We start from the raw sequence: 14,767 nt of genomic DNA on the forward strand, positions 1-14,767 counted from the left end.
TTACTTGGTAATTCAAATATATTAATTTTCCAATTTAATCTGTACTTTAAAAACTGATTTTTAAAAATAATGCTACACTAGAAATTTAAAACTGGATTATTCCAGTATTTGATACCCTCTAACTAAAAAGTTGCACTTAATATTCTTTAGTATGACTCCTTCCCTTTTTTCATGTTATCACATTTGATTGTCTCAGAGATTACGACATAGAGTTGGGGGTGGGGGAAAAAAAAAAAAAGAATTACTGTAGTTATAAAACAATCTGGCTCTCATAGCACTTAGTCTTCTACCTAATATCATTATCTAAGTTAGTACTTCATCATGTACAGAGTTGTAAAAGAATTAAATGATCAAACAGATCTTTTCCAATATTACTGATAATTATTTCTGAACTTCTATATATGATATATACCTATCCCATAGACTAATTATGCCACCCCTATAGTCTCAATTATTGCACTTTCTTCTTTCAAGTAGCATCTGTTTTTAGGACAAAAACAGAACTTCATAAATAGGTAGATAGAGAGGTAAAGATGGACAGATATCTTAATTTACTACTATAGGTACTGTACATGGATCTTCAAACAGTAAGGAATTGCCATGTACAGAGAACAAAGTCTAGGAAGGCTGACTACAAAAAGCCTAAAGAATGAGATATCCAAATAGTAGAACAAGCTGGCCACTGTCATGTCTTGTTTCTGTTTCATCGGTACAGACTAATGAAGCTTTTCATTCATTGAACAAACATTTGAGTGCTTGCTATATGCTATGCACTCTGCTAGACGCTGGAAAAACATGAAAAGCTCACATTCTGGTTGATGTTGAATGTAGGAAATTCCAGGGAGATTAGAGACTCGCATAAATTGTATTATAAAGATACAAATAATAAAGTTTTGCTAGAATAAAGAGGATGATGCAACTAATTCTTACTGGGAGTCTGAAAAAGCTTTATCAAAGAGATGCTATTTGAACACCATCTCAAATACTGACAGCTTACCAGGCAAAGGGAGGAGGAGGTGGATTCTAATTGAAAGAAACCATAAGTTTAAATACAAAGGATTATTAGGTGTGGTGTCCCTTCACTAGTGAGAACTTCAGTGTAACAGGAATATCCAATGTGAGGTGTGGAATAATGGATGAAGAAGGAAAAGGAGGCTGGGACGTGAGAGTGAAAGGCCTGATGTACCATGTAAACTGGTTGAGTTTATCCTGAGAGACAACAAAAGTCAGCAAAGGAGTGACATGATCAACCTTGTTTTAAGAGAACAATAACTGTGTAGGCAGTGCAGATGATAGACTGTAGTATGAAAAGATTGCTTAACAGTCCGTGAGAAAGATGGTAAAAGAACCACGCATTGGAGGTTTAAAGCTAGATATTTTTGAGGTAAAATGTGGATTTATTTATTTATTTATTTATTTTGAGGTAAAATGTGTGACTAAGTGAAAACAGAAAAAGAAAAGGTAGAACTAAAGTGAGACCACAGAGATTTCTGTCATAGGGAATTGGGTAAATGCAGGAGTCATTAAGTGAGGTCCAAAATACATGAGAGAAAATAAACCATAAGGTAGTCTGGAATTAGAACTTGAATGTATACTTTATATGTCACTTTTAATGGAATTATCGGCATCAACTGGAGCGCTTTTTCAAAAAGTACATATTCAGGCCCAATATCCAGAGAGTCACTAGATCTGAGGTGGGGACCTAGTTCTTTTTTTTTCAAACTCTGACAATGCTTCTGATAAACACTCCTGATTAAGAACACTGTTATAAGCCCAGCTGATTATTAATTAAAAACAAAAAAACAAGAAAAGGCCAGAAAACACTGTAAATGAAGAGCATTGGGAGTGGTAGGTGTGTCGTATCAGATATTAAAATATGCTATAAAGCCTTTATAATTTAACACTTGGTATTGGCATGTGATAAAGAGACCAACAAAACACAAAAGAAAATTGAGAAACTGACCCAATTCCATATGGAAATTTAATATAGATAAAAGCTGTGTTTCAAAGCAGTGAAGAAGGGATGGATTTTTTAATAAGTATTGTTGGAGTAACTGGGTAGTCATAAGAAAAAGATGAATTTGGATCTCTTCCAAGAATAAATTTCAAAAAAAATCAGATATATAAATATAAAAATTTGAATCACACATGTACTAGGAAAAAATATGGGTCAATTCCTGGAGAGTAGGGAAAATATTTCTAACAATGGTCAAAACTAAATGCAATGAAGTAAAATAGTGGTAAATCACAACATGTAAAAATAAAAAGATTATGTATGGCAAAAATAATATAAAACATACCACAACCAAAGTATAAAGACAAATAAAAAACTGTGAAAAAAAATTTGTAACTTATGTGAGACAATTTAATAATCCTATATATAAAGAGTATCTAAAAATAAATAAAAGACCAACACCGTGATAGGAAAATGGCAAGAGATCTGAACAGATATTTTACAGAAAAAGAAATGCAAATGCTTTTAAAAAGAAACATTCTCAATCTTGCAAATTAAGAACTACTGAGATACTATTTCTCACCCAACATATTGGCAAAAATCCAAGTTTCAAACACAGCCTGCTAGTGAGGTACTTGTGGGCAAAAGTGACTCTCAACTATTGCTTGTTGGAGTGAAAAATGGAAAAACCCCAACAAGAGAGAATTTGACAGCATCTGGCAAAGTTACATATGCATTTATTTTTCAACTAGAAAATCCCACTTCCAAGAATCTGAACATTTAAAAATATACAAAATAGGTATATAAGAAATTATTCATTGAAGCATTATTTGTTACAGCAAAAGTCTGTAAATAATACAAATGTCCTTTATAGGGAAATGGTTGAATTAATTATAGTACATGTACACAGTGGGGTACTAGACAATTTTTAAAAAGGAATGAAGAATATATGTAGTGTAAAGTATTTCACAGTCAAGCCTAGTATATATTGTTAAGTAAAAAAAGCAAAGTAAAGAATAATATGAATAGTATACTACCATTCATCTATATATTTGCCTATTTTTTTAAATAAAAGGAAAAATCAAAACCTTAAAAAAATGGTTATCAATAAGGAGGAAGGGAACAGGATAGTAAAGATAAAATAGTAGGAAGAGTTCTCATAAGACTTGCTTTGTAGATATGATTTTTGAACCATATAAAATCATCTACATAATTCTAAAACAAATTTAATACAAAAAGCAATGCCATCAAAATGAAAGCCAGATAAAATAAATGAACTTAATTGTATATGGAGTTGGTGGCAAACCGATACAGAGAGAATATGCCAAGTGATCAAACATGGTAATTTTTAGGAAGCACATACAAACACAGTAATTTCATAGTAAATCCCTCATTCTAGGATATAATCTAAGAAAAATAAATTTAAAGCAGGAACAGGCACTTAAATTGTTACCAGTAACCAAAATTTTTTGCTATTAATTGGTGCTGTTGTAATGTTGCATATATAGTCTGAGAGAAAAAGCAAATGAGTAATTAAGTTGGTATATTTGGGAATTAATTTTTGGTATGGGACAAAAAAAGGAAACATATAAAATCAATGAGTTACATAAAAACTCTGTGATCCTCAATTTGAACTGGGTTTAACAGAATGAACTCATTACATGTTTTATATTAAAAAATACATAATTCTGATCTTAAGGAGAGGAGATCCAAGATGGCAGAGTAGATAAACATGGTACCTGCTTCCTTCGGGGAACACATTAAAATTACAACTAAATTACAGAACAATTAATCTGGAGAGCCATCTGGAGTAAGCTGAACAGAAGTTTAATAACTAAGGATATAAAAAAGAAACCATGTCAAAACTGGTAGGAGGAGCGGAGACACAAAAATGGCTGGCCCCAAAACTCCGTGTGGCAGTTGAGAACTAGCAGGGATATCCAGGCCATGGAGGTTCCCCCCAGAGGAGCGAGAGACACTAGCCCCACACCAGCCTCCCCAGCCCAGAGTACTGGTGCCAGGAAGAGGAGCTCCCACAATATCTGGCTGTGAAAAACACTGGGGATTCCGACCTTCGGGGTGGGACGGAAGGCTGCGGGAAACCCAGGTGTCCTCTTAAATGGCCTGCACACAGACTCTCTCACTTACAGACACTCACCTTAGGCTCCAGCAGATGGACAATAGCTCAGAGAGCGTTGGAGGCATACAGGAGACAGAATGAAATGTGTAGCTTCAAAGCAAGCACTGAGGACAGTCGCCATTTACCCTGTGTGGGGTCCATCTCCCAAGCAGCCTGCAGGTGGTCGCCATCTTTCCTGTGTTGAGCCCGCCTCCACAGGCCAAATCTGAATCTAATTGGTCTGGTGAGCTCTGTTGCTCCACCTTGCTGACTCACCTGGAAATGGCCCTACCCAACTCCCCCAATGCCAGAGGCACTTTCTCCAAAGCAGCCAGTACCACCAGCATTGCATTCTTTCTTGTAAAATTATCAAAGTCTGCAGGACCCAGGCAGGCGGCAGCTGTCCTTGGTGCTCTGAGACTGTTGCTGAGTAGCTCCAGGCTCAGCACAAAACCAGAGTCTACATTAATCTGGTGAGCACAACTCTTCCCACTCTAGTGACTCCCTGAGACCCTGCCTCACGCAACTTACATACTGCACGAGGCGTTATCAGTGGCTGACCCTTAAGGGAACCAACAGGTGGCAGCAGGCTTGGTGTGTCCTGGCTTTTTTGCGGAGATACCCCAGGCCTGGTACTGGTGGCAGCTGTCCTCAGTTCATATTGTGGCTTCTCCCACGTGCCTCCAGGGTTAGCACATAGGTAGCAAACAACCGTGGATCATTTTGTACCTCCTACCAGGTAGCCCCCAACCAGTCACAGACAGTAGGTGACCAGGGCCTGCACTGAGCCCCTCCCAAGAGACCTTAGAACCAACATACCTGGAAGTTAGCTTCAGACCACAGCAGAGCACCACCCAATTAGCCTCAGAAGTGGCACATACAACAGGCAGTATCAACAGGCACTGCTGGAGCGAATCTCATTCAGTGGGATAAGCCCACCACACAGCAGACTTTAAGCTGTGTACATGGCCAAAACCCACAGCCAATCAGACTGAGCATCAATCCTATCCATTAACAAGCCAATGTCAATCAGGGCTCACAATAACAGGAGGGAAAACACAACCCACTCAACGGACTGAAGCAACTGGAGCCGGTGACCAGGGAGATTGTGAAGGGCCCCACAGGGCTCCTACTACATAAGGCCACCTGGTGAAGACTGGCAGACCTTTGGAAGACTGAGCAGATCTGCCTAATACATAGAAACAGAGAGGCAGCAAAAATGAGGAAGCAAAGAAATACGTCCCAAATGAAAGGACAGGAGAAAGCTGAACTAAACAAAACTAGAACAGAAACAGAACTAAACAAAATGGAGGCAAGCAACCTACCAGATACAGAGTTTAAAACAATGATTACTGGATGCTGAAAGAACTCAATGAGAACTTCAACAAAGAGACAGCAAGAATAAAAAAGGACATAGAAACCATGAAAAAGAACCAGTCTGAAGTGAAGAATACAATAACTGAAATAAATAATCTATTGGAAGGAATCACCAGCAGACTAGATGAAGCAGAGCATCAAATCAGCGATTAGGAAGACAAGGTAACAGGAAACACCCAATCGGAACAGCAAAAAGAAAAAAATTTTTAAAAAATGAGGATAGTTTAAGAGACCCCTGGGACAACATCAAGCATAACAACATTCACATCACAGGGGTACCAGAAGGAGAAGAGAGAAAACAAGAGATTCAGAACCTATTTGAAGAAATAATGACTGAAAACTTTCCTACCCTGGTGAAGAAAATAGACATACAAGAACCGGAAGCACAGAGAGTCCCAAACAGGCCCACACCAAGACATTATAATTAGAATGGCAAAGGTTAAAGACAAAGAGAAAATCCTAAAAGCAGCAAGAGAAAGGCAACTAGTAAATTATAAGTGAGCTCCCATAAGATTGTCAGATGATTTCTTACAGAACCTTTGCAGGCCAGAAGGGATTGGCACAAAAAATAGTCAACATGATGAAAAGCAAGAACCTACAACCAAGATTACTCAGCAAAGCTATCATTTAGAATTGAAGGACAGAAAAAGAGCTTCCCAGACAAGAAAAAGCTAAAGGAGTTCATCACCACCAAACCAGTATTACAAGGAATGTTAGAAGGATTTCTTTAAGATTGAAAAAAAAAAAAAAGGTCAAAATTATGAATAATAAAATGGCAGTAGCTAAATATCTATCAACAATTACTTTCAATGTAAAAATGTTAAATGTTCCAATGAAAAGACACAGAAGGGCTGAATGGATAAGAAAAGAAAACCCTTACATATTCTGCCTATAAGAGAATCACTTCAGATTGAGAGACAGACAGAAAGTAAAGGGATGGAAAATGATAGTTCATGAAAATGGAAACTAAAATAAAACAAAAAAAGCTGGGATAGCAATACTTACACTGGATGAAAAAGACTTTAAAACAAAGACAAGAGATAAAGAAGGACCCTGTAATCCTGCTTCTGGTTATTTATTTAAAGAAAGCTACTTCGAGGGGACATGTTTATCCATAGGTTCATTGCAGCATTGTTTACAATGGCCAAGATATGGAGGCAGCCTGGGTGTCTGTCAATGGAAGAATGGATAAAGAGGAGGTGGTATATATATATATAGTGGAATATTGCTCAGCCAGGGAAGGGAATGGATTCTTGCCATCTGCGGCAGCATGAATCAACCTGGAGGGGAATGTGCTGAGTGGAGTGTAAGACAAAGACGGTCAGATGCAATGTGATTTCACTTATATGTGGAATCTAAAGAACAAAATAAACAAAACAGAAACAAACTCACAGACACAGAAAATATATTGATGGTTGCCAGATGGGAGGAGGGTTGGGGGTGAAGGGATTAAGAAGTACAAATTGGTTGTTACACAGTAGTCATGGGGATGTAGGGTATAGCATAAGGAATATAGTCAATAATATTGTAATAACTATGTATGGTGTCACATGGGTACTAGACTTGTTGGGGTGATAGATGGGAGGGGGTTGAGGGGCAGGGTGAAAAAGATGAAGGGATTAAGAAGTAGAAACTGGTAGTTACAAAATAGCCATGGCAATGTCAAGTAAAGCACAGAGAATATAGTAAATAATATGGTAATACCTATGTATAGTGCCAGGTGGGTTCTAGACCAGTTAGGGGGCTTATTTCTTAAATTATATAAATATCTAACCACTATGCTCTACACCTGAAATTAATATAAAATAATATCGAATGTCAACTGTAATTCAAAAAAATTAAAAAGGGGGTAAAAGGTAAAGGGGAATATGAAAAAAAACAAATGTACTGCTTAGTTCACCCATTGTAAATGCCTAAAAACAAGGACCATTGCGGTAGCAACAAGAAGACATCTGTGTGCTCAGATTATGGTCTCTAAACACCATTTGCCCCTAAAAACAATTCCTTCCTATGGTTCCTCTTGCAGGAATTGGCTGTTGGAGTCGCTAAGCTCGTGTGTCCCGGCAGTGTCAGTGGCTGCAGCAAGAGAGTTTGGTGTGATGTCGCACACCATTTTGCTTGTACAGCCTACAAGAGGACAGAAGGCAAAATTGATGCTGACTAAATCTGTGAATGAATGCATGGAAGGCATTTGTGAAATGTATGAAGACCAGCTGAAGAAAGTGAATCCCAACAGCCCCGCTATCACATATGATATCAGTCAGTTGTTTGATTTTATTGATGATCTATCAGACCTCAGCTGTCTTGTTTACTCCGACATACCAGCCTTACAACTGGATTAAAGGGAAGACCTACCGTGCTCCTTTGCCGGCAGGCCCAACAGGACAGGAAATATTCTTGTTGGAAGCATTAAGGCGATAGGGGTGGATTTGAAACACAGATAGGTACAGCTGTAGTAGAAGTTTTCTATTATAGTAACCCTGTTTCCATTTTGGTACACCCTAGCCAGGATTTAATGTATTACATGAAATGTGAGGATCACATTCAAGCTGAATCTTCCAGCATCCCTGTTTCTTTCTTTCTGTTTTCTTTTTACTTAAACATTTTTATGATTATTTAGACAGAAGTTGTTCTTTGTCAGCTAATGTTGGTTCCAATCCTTCATAAACTCTTCATAGCTGTTTTATAACATTCACTGCACTACTTCTTCTTCAAGTTGGAGTGCAAGGTAGTGATATAGTTTAGTTATGTCCTCAAGATAAAATGTTAGGAGCGTCCGGATGGCTCAGTTGGCTAGAGTGTGAGCTCTGAACAACAGGGTTGCCAGTTCAATTCCCACGTGGGCCAGTGAGCTGCTCCCTCCACAACTAGATTGAAAACAACGACTTGACTTGGAGCTGATGGGTCCTGGAAAAACACACTGTTCCTCAATATTCCCCAATTTAAAAAAAAGAAGAAGAAGAAAGAAAAAAAAAGAAGCCTAGAATACCCTATCATACCAATGAGCATGAAAGCTATCAAAGATTATTTGGGTCATGTGAAAAGGCCTTAAGAACCGATTTAAAGAGGCCAATTTGAAATGGCTCCCACTGGTCAAAGATGAACAACTACAATGGATGCAAACAATAAATATATCCAACAATAAATATATCTTAATACATGAGTCCATAATGATACCTAAAAAAAAAACCTCACTGTCACCTTTGAAGAATACTAGGAAACCAATTGACTATTTTGAAACTTGGTAAATAAAGGAAACAAATTAATAATTTATTCAACATTTCCTATAAATGTACCTTAGGAAACCTTATTTGAAACTGTATTTGTATGTATGTATGAATGTACATATGTATATACCGGGGATGCCAAAGAAATATATGTAAGTGGACGCTTGGGTCAACGTTGCTCAAGCAGTCGTTCGCCGTAATCAGAAGTGTGTGGACGCTGATGGTAACCACTTCGAGCACCTCTTGTAATTGCAGAAGTTAAACATGACTTGTATTCATCTTTTATTATTGGTATATATTGAGTATTACAATTTTAATACAATTTTTTCCTTTCTTAAAATGTGCATACATTTTTTTGGCACCCTCTGTATACCTTAAGATTTCAACATAAGATTTAGTGTTTTTTTTAACTTTAAAAATATTATTGGTCTGTACTAACAGTTACTGTGATCAAGCATACAATTTACCTGTGAGTTTCAAGGCAGACAAAACAAAGCAGAATATACCATTCTCATTATCTGGTAAATAAGAATATTAACAGTTCATCAAGATGAAGTTAAAACACTGAGTAACATATCAAACAAAGTTTTTGAAGTAATTTTATAGCAAGTGTATAGACATCATTTGTATGGTCTTTCCCATAGCAATCTTCCATGAAAACTAAGGGCATAATGATGAATATAATTAAGTTGATTGAATTAACTCAAACTATTGCTCACCCAAGTCCGTCATATAAAGCTGTGCACATTATGCACAGCAGCATTCCAGCGGCAGTCATGTGCTGAATAAACTCCTACCAGCTCCTGAGAGTCAAAAGTTAAATTGTCAGAAATTCTCAGGAAAGCTGGTTGTTAAACACAGTCATTACCAAAAATAAATATTTTCAAACTGAAATCGTATTATTAATAAAAACAAATTCTCAAAACTCACATTGTATTATGCTTTATGATCATCTGTGCGCTTGAAGTTATTTGTCACTTGTAGAATGACAAAAAACAAACAAACAAATAAACAAACAAAAAACCCTAAAAACTATATACAGTGGTGTGCCACTGCCCATATCTTCCCAATTATGTGATCAGTGATATAATGTTACAGCTTGAAATTCACCATGGTGCGAATCGGCAAACACTACACATCATGGCATAACTTAATGCTTTATTGATAGTCTAGAGACTTAAGAAAGTGACGGAAAAAACATTAATGCAAATTAAACTTAAAGTGTTACAGTGAAACAGGGGAAAAAAAAGGAAAATAATAATCTCCCAATATTTAAAAACTATTAACAAGTTATAAGATGTCACTCACCTCAATGATGAAAAAATGAAGTCATTACATTTTCATCTTACTCATTTATTTAAACAAAAACATTAATGACCATTTACTATGTCAGAATCACATTCTTCAACAATTCCAACTATAGGTTGGCTACAGATAGAACTATAGACACAAGAGTTTGGTAAAAATCAACTAAAGCATTCCATGAGAATCAATTGGCTATAGAGACTTTACACATATATACATATATGTGTATACATATACATATACACATACTGTATACACACACGTGTGCATGTGTGCATTTACACACACACACACACACACACACACACACACACACACACACATATTTTTAGTCCCAGAAAGATTTACCAGCACACCTCTGTACCTCTGTTGGGGAAGACCACAATCTTTAGCACTTAAGGACTGCACAGTCCAATTTAGAGATGTTAACACCCCAGAATATCTCACACAATGTGATAAATACTCTAATAAAGGTTTTCAAAGTAAAATGAGTGCACTTCAGGAGAGTGATTATTTTTTCTGGGTGCAGGTGGGGGAAGGAGAATACATAGCATAATTTGTGAAAGAGTCCACGTCACAGTGATTAAGACTTCTTTGCATTATAGTTTGTACCAATATATTATTATCAGCATTAAACTTGGTAATAATTTAGCCCTGAAGGATAGTTTCAAGCTACTCAATGTAATGACACATGCCATTTGAGCAAGCACTCTGAAATCACAGAAATGGTCTTTTTTTTAAGGTCATGCAGAAGTATTTTTATCTCCCATTTGATTTCAAAAATTCATATGACAACCTTCCGTCTTGACAGACACCATGCTTCCAGTCGGAAAACCAGAGTTTAATATTCACTGCTCATTTATTTTCACAGCATTCTCAAAATTACAGTCAAGGACCAGAATTCAACCAGAAGCACAATCTTTACTACTTCCTTTAAAAACTGAATCAAGATCAAAGTCCATATTGTTTAAAGTCCACCATTGTGCTCTGGGAATAACGCAGTGTGAGAAATGATATTCAAATGTCAACTCTTTAACTAGTGTAGTGGTGTTGTCCCTTGTCCTATAGCTTGTGCTTTGTCAATACTGATTCAACACACCTTTTCCAGAAAAATTTTTGACTTACAAATAATCATGAACCAGATTATTTAAAATCTCTTTCCCTTATCATGGATTTTCAGTGATTAAAAAAACCCAAGAAGTTGTCAAGCTCTTCTCCCTCATAAGTGAACTGTACATAGGTAAAAAGTTTCTTAGTACTCTTCCCATAGAAGGTCTCCTCCAACTGAAAAGCCAAGTATCTATTAGCATGCACATAGTAGAGTAACAGTGCTTTCATATTGTATATCATTGATACTATAGTGTCCAAAGTATTACATTAAAGAAATTTTGCCAATAGTTGCTTCTGACTTCTCCCTAGACATAATTATTCATTATTTTGCTGCTGATTTGATAAACTCAGCAACTGTGTGATTCTGTATCAGCTTTTGTTCTGAGTGCAACACTGAATTAATAATTCCTTAGCTTTAGTTTCTTCTCCACCTAAGATAAAAATACTGGAAAGCATTATTTTGTGCTTATTCTGGGAAGCTTTTAACTATTTTACCAGAATCATTTACCAAAAAATATCATTAGGTTTTGTTTAAAAGAGAATCAATCAATGACATTAAACTATCCTTACCCAAATTGAGTTCAAATTACTTTTTTATAACCCCTCTCTCTCCCCCCATCTGTTCTCTCTCTTTCTCTCTCTCTCCCCCTCCCTCTTTCCCCCTCTCCCTCTTCCATTCTTCACTGAAGAGAGGCAACCTAATAGAAATTACCCTCTGAGAAGGAAAACAAATAAAAATTACCTGCAAACTACATAATATAGGCTGGATCTTTAAAAATGGCTCTTTATATATGTTATAAACTGTGAGCTACCTAGTATGGCTAAAGTATACAAACAGAGGGAGACAATTCAGCTGGTTTTGGTGGCAGATTTTATGTGCAGCTTTTGTTGGAGGAATTGGGTTTACTTCTTTGAGATTTTGTTAGAGGTTGCCCTAACTACTCAGGAGAGGGAACATATCTTATTTCCATAGGGAGATAGCCCTTGTGAATGAGATCTTTCTCTCAATTCAGGAGTCTTGAAGGCTCTGCTTCTGCCAAGAAATCATCTCTCATCCTTCTCTTCTCACCTTTTAGTCATTTCTTTCCAGCAGCTATTTCTATTTTCACATGGTAAGGAGAAAAAAAAAAAAAAAAAACGATGTAAGGAGACCCTATACATCTATCCCTCTACTATTTTATGTGCATTAATCATGATTCTCAAATTCAATAATAATCTTGAGATTAAGATAAATTTTGGGGAATAGGTGACCAGCCATTGTACACTTCAGCAAATCTGTTTCTTTCCTTGATTATCATCATTTGAAATATATGACATGAGATTCTATGTTGTTTCTAATTTCTGGTTACTGCTAATGAAATGTTTTGTTTTTCTTCTGGTTCTGTTGTTCTTATAATTTTCTAAAAATTGTTGTAGCTCATATCATTAGGTATCAGAGGAGGGAAATTCTTAGCTTCTCTTTACCATCCTTACACAGGAATCTCTTTTCTTAATTGAAAACATGCTTAATTGAAAGCATATTAATTATTTTTAGATGATAATGATACATAATAACAAAGCTTACAATCTAGTGAAATTTTTGTCTCTAAAGCCTAAAGTCCTTTAATATATCTTTTAATTACTGTACCACACCATGTCTTTTCTTTCATTCAGTCATTTAATTATTCCAGAAATACTTACTGAACACCCATTATGTGCTAGGTACTATTCTAGGGATATGACAGTGAAAAAAAAAAAAAATAACTTGCCCTCCTAGGGATGACTTTCTTGTGGGGAGAGATGGGCAAAAAACTCCCAAGCAAATACATAGTGTGTATCAGGGTCAGCAAACTCTTTCTGTAAAGGGCCAAACAGTAAATGTTTTAGGCTTTGTGGGCCACATGTATGTTGCAAAAACTCAACTCTGCCACTATAGTGAAAAAAACAGCCATAAGCAACATGTGAAAAAGTGGGCATAGCTGTGTTCCAAGAAAATTTTACATGAAAAAAACAGGTGGTAGGTAAGATTTAGCCCACTGGCCATAGTCTGCAAAGTCGTTATATACGATTGTGAGAAATATTGTAGAGAACAATAGTGGAAAAGATGTACAAGAAGTTCTAAGAATAATGAAAAAAGGTCTCAATGGTATTTGAGCAAAGACAAGATAGTCCGTCATGGAATAAGGCATATAGACATAGGGGGGAAGGGCTTCCCAGGCAGAGGGAACAAATCTAGAAAGGTCTTGTGGCAGAAATATGCTTAGTTGGTTCATGAAACACTAAATAGGCTGATGTGGTCAAGAACAAGAACATCAAGAGATAGGTCAGAGACTACCATAGATGCTGCCATATTTTGTAGGACTTTTTAAGCCATTATATAATGACTTTGAATTTTTACCCTGAGTAGAAAACCACTGAGTGACTTTAAGCAAAGAAATGACATGGTCTGACTTACCTTTCAACAAGATCTCGCTGGCTGCAGTGTTAGAACAGACTGCAGCAAAACAAGAATGAAAGTTAGAAGACCATATGTACGAGGTCGCTAAAAAATCCAAACAAGGAATGATGATACTAGCTTAGAATTGATGGTAGTGATTGAAGAAATGGGAAGTGGTCAGATTCTGAGTATGTTCTAAAGGTAGGACTAAAAGATCCGCTGATGGATTGGCTATGTGCAATAAGTGAAAGAATGAATGATGGATGACTCCATAGATTTTGTTCTCAGGAACTACAAGACTAAAGTTAGCATTTATTTATATAGAGAGATTGCAAAAGAGCTGTTTCGGGTGAAGGAGTTACAGGTTTGGTGTATATCAACAGATTGGTTTGGTACTTGTTAAGAGCTAACTAAACATCCAGTTAGTTAAGTACAAAGATGGCTGTGTAAGTTTGGGGTTCAGGGAAAGACTCCAGGCTGGACATACAAATTTGGGAGTTACTTGCTTATAGTATTTAAAGTCTTTATATTAGTTTAAATATGAAATGGTTGTTCACGTTGGAAGATATATAAATGTCAAATCACTATGTTGTGCACCTAAAACGAATAAAGTCGTGTATGCTAAGTACATTTTAATTAAAAATGTAAAAATAAATATGAAATAGTTGCCATCACCAAAGAGTGACTGCAGAGAGATTAAGTCCCATGGTGCTGTAATACTTCGAAGTTAGCGATGAGGAAAAATCAAGAAAGTAAATTAAGAATGAGTAATGTGAAATGAGTAATGGTCTAAAAATCAAGTGAAAAACATGTTCAAAAAGGACATAGTGATGAACTGTTTCAACTCTCATTGATAAGCTGAGTAAAATACACATTACAGATTGACAATTGGATTTGCAACACAGACATCACAGCTGTTTCACTGAAGTTTTAAAAAGTCATCTTTCAGTTCATGAGTATGTCTTCATAAAGTTTTTTCTTCTACGGTGGTTTGGGAAACATATTTTCTGAGGACTTGAAAACCTGAAAATACTTTTAGATTCCTTTCACACATGAAAAAAAATAAACATCAGTTGAGCACAAAATTCTTAAATCAAGCCTTTCCTTAAAATCTGTTTCCTCTCAGTCTTAATGGAACTTACAGTTCAGAACATCCTGATTTTTGTTTCCTTATAGGTAACATGGTAACTCTCAGTATTTATTCCTCTTATTATAATTAAAAAATGGTGGCAAGTAGATGTAAGAATGCTTCTCTTTTC

The 14,767-nt window shown here is 36.3% G+C and overlaps 1 pseudogene; it reads left to right on the plus strand.

Moving 5' to 3' along the window:
• The first annotated feature begins 7,082 nt into the window (after positions 1–7,082).
• Positions 7,083–9,555, plus strand: LOC141567491 (enhancer of rudimentary homolog pseudogene; annotated as a pseudogene).
• The last annotated feature ends 5,212 nt before the right edge of the window (positions 9,556–14,767 follow it).

This window comes from Rhinolophus sinicus, chromosome 17 (genome assembly GCF_057876585.1).
Source record: "Rhinolophus sinicus isolate RSI-liver-muscle chromosome 17, RSI-T2T, whole genome shotgun sequence".
NCBI classification, from domain to species: domain Eukaryota; kingdom Metazoa; phylum Chordata; class Mammalia; order Chiroptera; family Rhinolophidae; genus Rhinolophus; species Rhinolophus sinicus.